We start from the raw sequence: 5,625 nt of genomic DNA, 5'->3' as shown, positions 1-5,625 counted from the left end.
AAAGTGTTTTGAAACATTTTATAATCATTTTTCTGAATTCCTTCTCAGGCATTTCCAAGGCCTGCCCTCCTTCCAGAATGGAGTCCAGGTCTACCTCTAGGTCATTTGGGGAAAGTCTTAGTCATTATTTTCTCAAATAGTCTCACAGGAGAAATATTTCTTTTTTTTCTGGGATCCTGTTTCTAAATATGTTTGAATATTTGATACTGCCCAACAGGATCAAAGGATTTCTCAGAAGACTGAGGCTCAGAGTCCTTAAGTCATTTTCACTATGTTGGGACTCAGCTAGTGCATCTGTTCTAGTGGGCAGAGCTCGTTTTGTATCTGCTCTGAGTGCTAAGTGTAGAGTGAGGATTATCTACTTCCCCAGTCATGGGACTTATGCTTTTTAAATAGTTGATTATTTACTTATAGATTGAATGATCACTAGAATTGGACTCCTGGTGTAGTGCTGTAGGATCAGCAGTGGTCTGTAAACTGACTCAACAACACTTAACAACAGTTGGATCAGCACTGGACTGTGAACCACAAGGTCTTTATTTCACACCCACCCACTGTTCCTCTGAAGCCCTATACAGCAGGGGTGGGACACGACTGTCCCCAGGGCTCTATAAGGTCCATGAACTCATTTGGTCTGACCCTGACAAGACAACCACAGTTCCAGCCATCACATTGGTGGTGGTGGTGGTGGTGTGCCATGGAGTTGGTTCCAACTCAATGCAATCCTGCACAGGGTTTCCAAGTCTGCAAATCTTTCTGGGAGCAGAAAGCCTCGTCTTTCTCCCACTGAACAGCTGGTAGTTTCAAACTATTGATCTTGAGGTTAGCAGCCCGATTTGTAACCACTATGCTACCAGAGCTCCTTAGCCATCATATTAGGGGTGAATTAATTAAATGTTTAACCACATATAGCAGGCTAATTTTTAAGTTGATAATTTTGTGTGCCCCACGAACGATGTTATAAGTTTTGGCAAAAAATGTTCCCTACCCCTGCCATGGAGTCCAGGTATGGTACTGTGGGATGAAGCACTGGAACGCCAGGTCAGTTTGAACCACACAAGGTCAGAGGTTCAAATTCACCAGCTGCTCCTCATACACCCTATACAGGGTCTCTATGAGTCATAACTGATTTGACAGCACTTAACAAGTACACTGGGTGGAACTGACTGGATGGCACAAAACAACAACAAAGACTTCTTCAGAATACCTGGTGTGGCACTGTAGGATAAGCACTGGACTGCTAACTGCAAGGTCTGCAATTCAAATCCATAAACCATTCTTCAGAAACCCTATACAGGTTGTTATGAGTTGGAACCAACTCAACCACACTTACTAACAATAATAGATTTTTTTGGGAGTGGATTCTGGGTATTAACAGATATAATAGAATAATATTTGATACACACTCTACCTCTGAAAATCTCCAATGCGAAAATTATAATTACATTACAGCAATGTTAATGAACATAACAGTAAATATGCATCTAATATGTATACTCATTTCCTGGTACACAGTGAAGCCTGCCTTCATACTGAACCATTCAACTTCAGACAATCTCTGTCTGTACAGTGAATTAGTAGACAAATGGATTTTGCTTTGAGCCATCCACTCTGTATTTTTTAAATTTCCAGATAGGAACCCAATTTAGTAGGTAATGGCATCAAGTTTCCTTTTTTTGGACCTTAATTTTTAATACCACTGTGTTTTATCATGTGTGCAGAATCCAAAATGTCTTCTTGTGAAGTCAGAAAGTGCTGGGAGGCAGCCTAAGGCTAGGAGACCAGCTGAGGAGTCTGCTGTGGTTGCACATTTTAGGAAGGATGTGGGTGGGCACAGACTTGAAGATGGTTCTCATGTAGGGGATTTTGGCAGCTCTAACAGTGTGGATCCAACAAGCACAGTAATACATGGCCTCATCTTCTTTTTCTACAGAATTTATTTTCAAGATTGAAGTGGAAGTATGAGAATTTTTACTTGCCTCTACTTTCTTGCTTTTCTTTCCTAAACTACCTTGAGCAGGGGTCGTTGTTGAGTAAATATATATTAGATATTCTATACTCTGAGTCGGTTTCAGACGGTACCAATGTATGATAATATCTGCAAAGTTTTTGGTTGACACCTTACAAGTTATGTGCGCACTTTTAAGTTTTGTTACAGTTGACACATCAGGCTGCTCCAACTTCACCTGCCCAAGTCCCACTGCAAGCAAAGAAAAGAAATTCCAGTGAACAAGCCGTATATCAAGAGATAACATTAAGTGATTTCATCAGTGTCTCTTCTAGACTGAAATGTCTGGTAGACAACTCACAAGCCCAGAGGGACGAGAAGATGAATGCTTCCAGCGGTGACATCCTGTTTGCCAGGCGAGCTTTCCAAGAAGAGGGCAAGAAACAGCTCCCTGTTAGCTGGATGTCTCAGGTCAGCGCAGTGAGAAGGGCAGGTTCGGGCTTCAGGTAAGAAGTAGTGGCTGTGGTGGCTTCCTGGGTTCTTTATGATCTGCAACGCAATCGTGGGGTTTCCTGCACCTTATGAATGCTGGGTAGAGGTCAGATATTAAGGGCTTTTGACTTGAAAAGAAATCCCTGGTATGAATATATATGGCTCAGGGTGGGGCCGGGATAGTACTCATACCCATTCATTCATTCCCTCTGAACTTTCGTAACTTAGAAATATTGCTATGGAAATACGAACATGTATCTCTGTGATCAACTCTACTGCTTATTCTTTTTGTGATATGCAATTGATTCAGACCTACCCATGGTCACTGGGTAGATTCCTACTCATAGTATTCCTGGAGACGGGTTCGGAAACTACTAATCTTCACTGGTAGACAAAGGAAGAATGACCATTGGGTTTGACCTGACTACCTTGAGGCTAGCAGTCCAGTGCCTATCTTTCAGCTCCAAAAGGCATATGAAAACTGACATCTATTTTTCCATAAAATAACAGCAAAACAACCAGATTCTATAATATCTCATTGTCATTATTTATTGAATATTCCATATTCATAAGCACTGAATTTTAAAAAATTATTTGAAATGTCTCCACTTAGAGTCAGACTAACAAGTGCTGAGGATATGAACTCTTGGAAACCCTCATACATTGCTACTGGGAATGTACAATGGAAAACTGTTTGACAGTTCCTCAAAACATTAACCATAGAATTGCTATATAATCCTGTTGCCAAGCAGTTTCACCTTAAGGTATGTACCCCAGAAATCTGAAAGTAAATGCTTAAAGAGAAACATGCCACTAATGTTCATCGCACCATTATTTATAATTGCCAAATAGTAGAAACAACTCAAGTGTCCATCAACAGATGAATAGATACATAAAATATGGTACACACATACAATGTAATATCACTCAACTATAAAGAGCTCTGGTAGCGTAGTGGTTACGAATCGGGCTGCGAACCTTAAGGTCAGCGGTTTGAAACTACCAGCTGCTCCGCGGGAGAAAGATGAGGCTTTCTACTCCCGTAAAGATTTACACCCTCGGAAACCCTATACAGGGTCGCTATGGGTCGGAACCGACTAGATGGCACATAACAACAACAAAATAAAGAGAAATGAAATTTTGGGTCATGATAATGCTTGAACGAACTCTGAAAACATTATACTGAGTCAATTAAGCCAGACACAGAAGAACAAATAGTGTCTAATCCCACTCATATAAAATATCTAGATGGGGAAAACATAGAGACACAAAAAATTCTTAGTGGAAACCAGGGGTCAGGGGAGGAGGAAACAGAGCTGAGTTTCTATTTAGGGATGATATGATGAAATTTTGGATAAATAGAGATAATAGTAGCACAGCACTGTTCATGTCACCAAATTGTACACTTAAAAATAATTAAAATGGCAACCTTTTATAATATATGTTTTATCACAGTAACACTTAAAAAAACAATAGCAAGGGCTTCTTGTCTCTGGTTACTTTAACACTCTAAGCTATCTAAATGATATTTACATGAATCATATATGTAATATGAAGATAACTTTAAAAGTATTGCTGCTAGAATTTAGTCCAAAGAAAGCATGATTTAACATGTCTCCGTGGTCCATGGATTGCTACAGACAAGTTTTCTTCACAATACACTTAACCTTAGTCTCACTAGGGTGACTGCAAAAAAGAGGCTTCCAATGGGATCTGCTTGCCATTTAAATTCAAAGCAACAAGGGCTATGGTAACTGTTTTTTGGTGATTCCAAAGTGGAAATTTTGTTACATTTTCTGGAAGGACACAGAACAATCATTAAGGTTTATTATGAAGAAGCTTTAAGAAAAACTGCATTGGTAAGAAAAAGGCCATGAAATTTGTGCTGAAGATTTTTTTTTTTTGCATCATAACAGTGTACCTATTCAGTCTTGGAAGATAATAGGACTGTCCTATGATTGGGAAACCTTAACCCATCCACCTTACAACTGTGATCTTGCCCCTTCAAGTTTCTTTGTGTTCCTAAACTCAAAGAACATTTAAAACAAACATGATTTGAGCCCTCAAGGATGCCAAAACTTCCATTTTTGACATGATACAAATTGAAGAGTGCAGAATTTTGTGGGGAAGGATTAGAGAGATGGAAACATTGCTTTCAGAAGTGTTTAGACCTACATGGAGACTATGTAGAGAAACAATAGCTTCATATTTTGATATTTTTGTTTAATAATGCATTCTATGATTTTGTGGCAATACTTTTTGATTTGCTCTCATATCTTGGCTCCCATTGTCTTGGCACACATTGATTCCTTCCTTCAGCCTGACTCACTCATAGTGGGAATCTGTGATGGTATTAGCAGGACCAATAGCACCTGAGAGTCCACTCGGCCTCCAACAGGACCTTACTCTATCAGGAAGTCAGTTAAATGAAGGTCAGAAAAGGTCGTTGTCAGGCCTGCTTTCCACATATGGCAAGGCCAATGGCATGAGCACAGTCCAAGATGGCTTCCAAAAAGTTCTGGAAATGTGGCTGAGGAGGGTGGCTGAGTCTGGGAGCCCAGCTGGGAGTCAGCTGAGTTTGTCTCCATGGATGAGCAGAACTCCAAGAGAGGTTATTTTGTGAGACATTTGACATGTCCAAAGCTGTTGGTTCCAGGCAGCACAATAGTAAATGGCCCCATCTTCTTTCTCTGTGAATTTTATGGTAAAATGGGAAGCATACACTTGGATATTTATACTTGCCAGGAGTTTGCTCTATTTCTCACCTAAACTAACTGGAGGTGTATTTTGTTTCAAGGGAATGTTTGTCAGATATACACCACTCATCTGTCAGTTTGTCATACTGTAATGGCTTGTGAGTTGCTGTGATTCTGGAAGCTATGCCAACGGTATTTTAAATACCAGCAGGGTCACCCATGGTGGACAGGTTTTAGATGAGCTTCCAGATGAAGACAGACTAGGAAGCAGGAGTGACAAACTACTTCAGAATATTTAGTCACTGAAAACCTTATAAATAGCAGAGAAACACTGTTACATATATTGCCAGAAAATGAGCCCTTCAGGTTGGAAGACACTCAGAATGTGATTGGGGAAGAGCTGCTTCCTCAAAGTAGAGTTGACTGTGATGACGCAAATGGAGTAAAGCTTGTGGGAGAAAAGCCCACGGGACCTTCATTTCCTGATGG

The 5,625-nt window shown here is 40.2% G+C and overlaps 1 gene segment (V, D, J or C); it reads right to left on the bottom strand.

Moving 5' to 3' along the window:
- The window catches only part of LOC102822613, a 203,798-nt gene that overhangs the window by 71,231 nt on the left and 126,942 nt on the right, over nucleotides 1-5,625 (bottom strand).

The sequence above is a fragment of the Chrysochloris asiatica genome, unplaced genomic scaffold, assembly GCF_000296735.1.
Source record: "Chrysochloris asiatica unplaced genomic scaffold, ChrAsi1.0 scaffold00006, whole genome shotgun sequence".
Classification (NCBI taxonomy): Eukaryota; Metazoa; Chordata; class Mammalia; order Afrosoricida; family Chrysochloridae; genus Chrysochloris; species Chrysochloris asiatica.
Note: the sequence above shows the minus strand (reverse complement) of the source record. Positions and strands in the feature narration are given on the sequence as shown.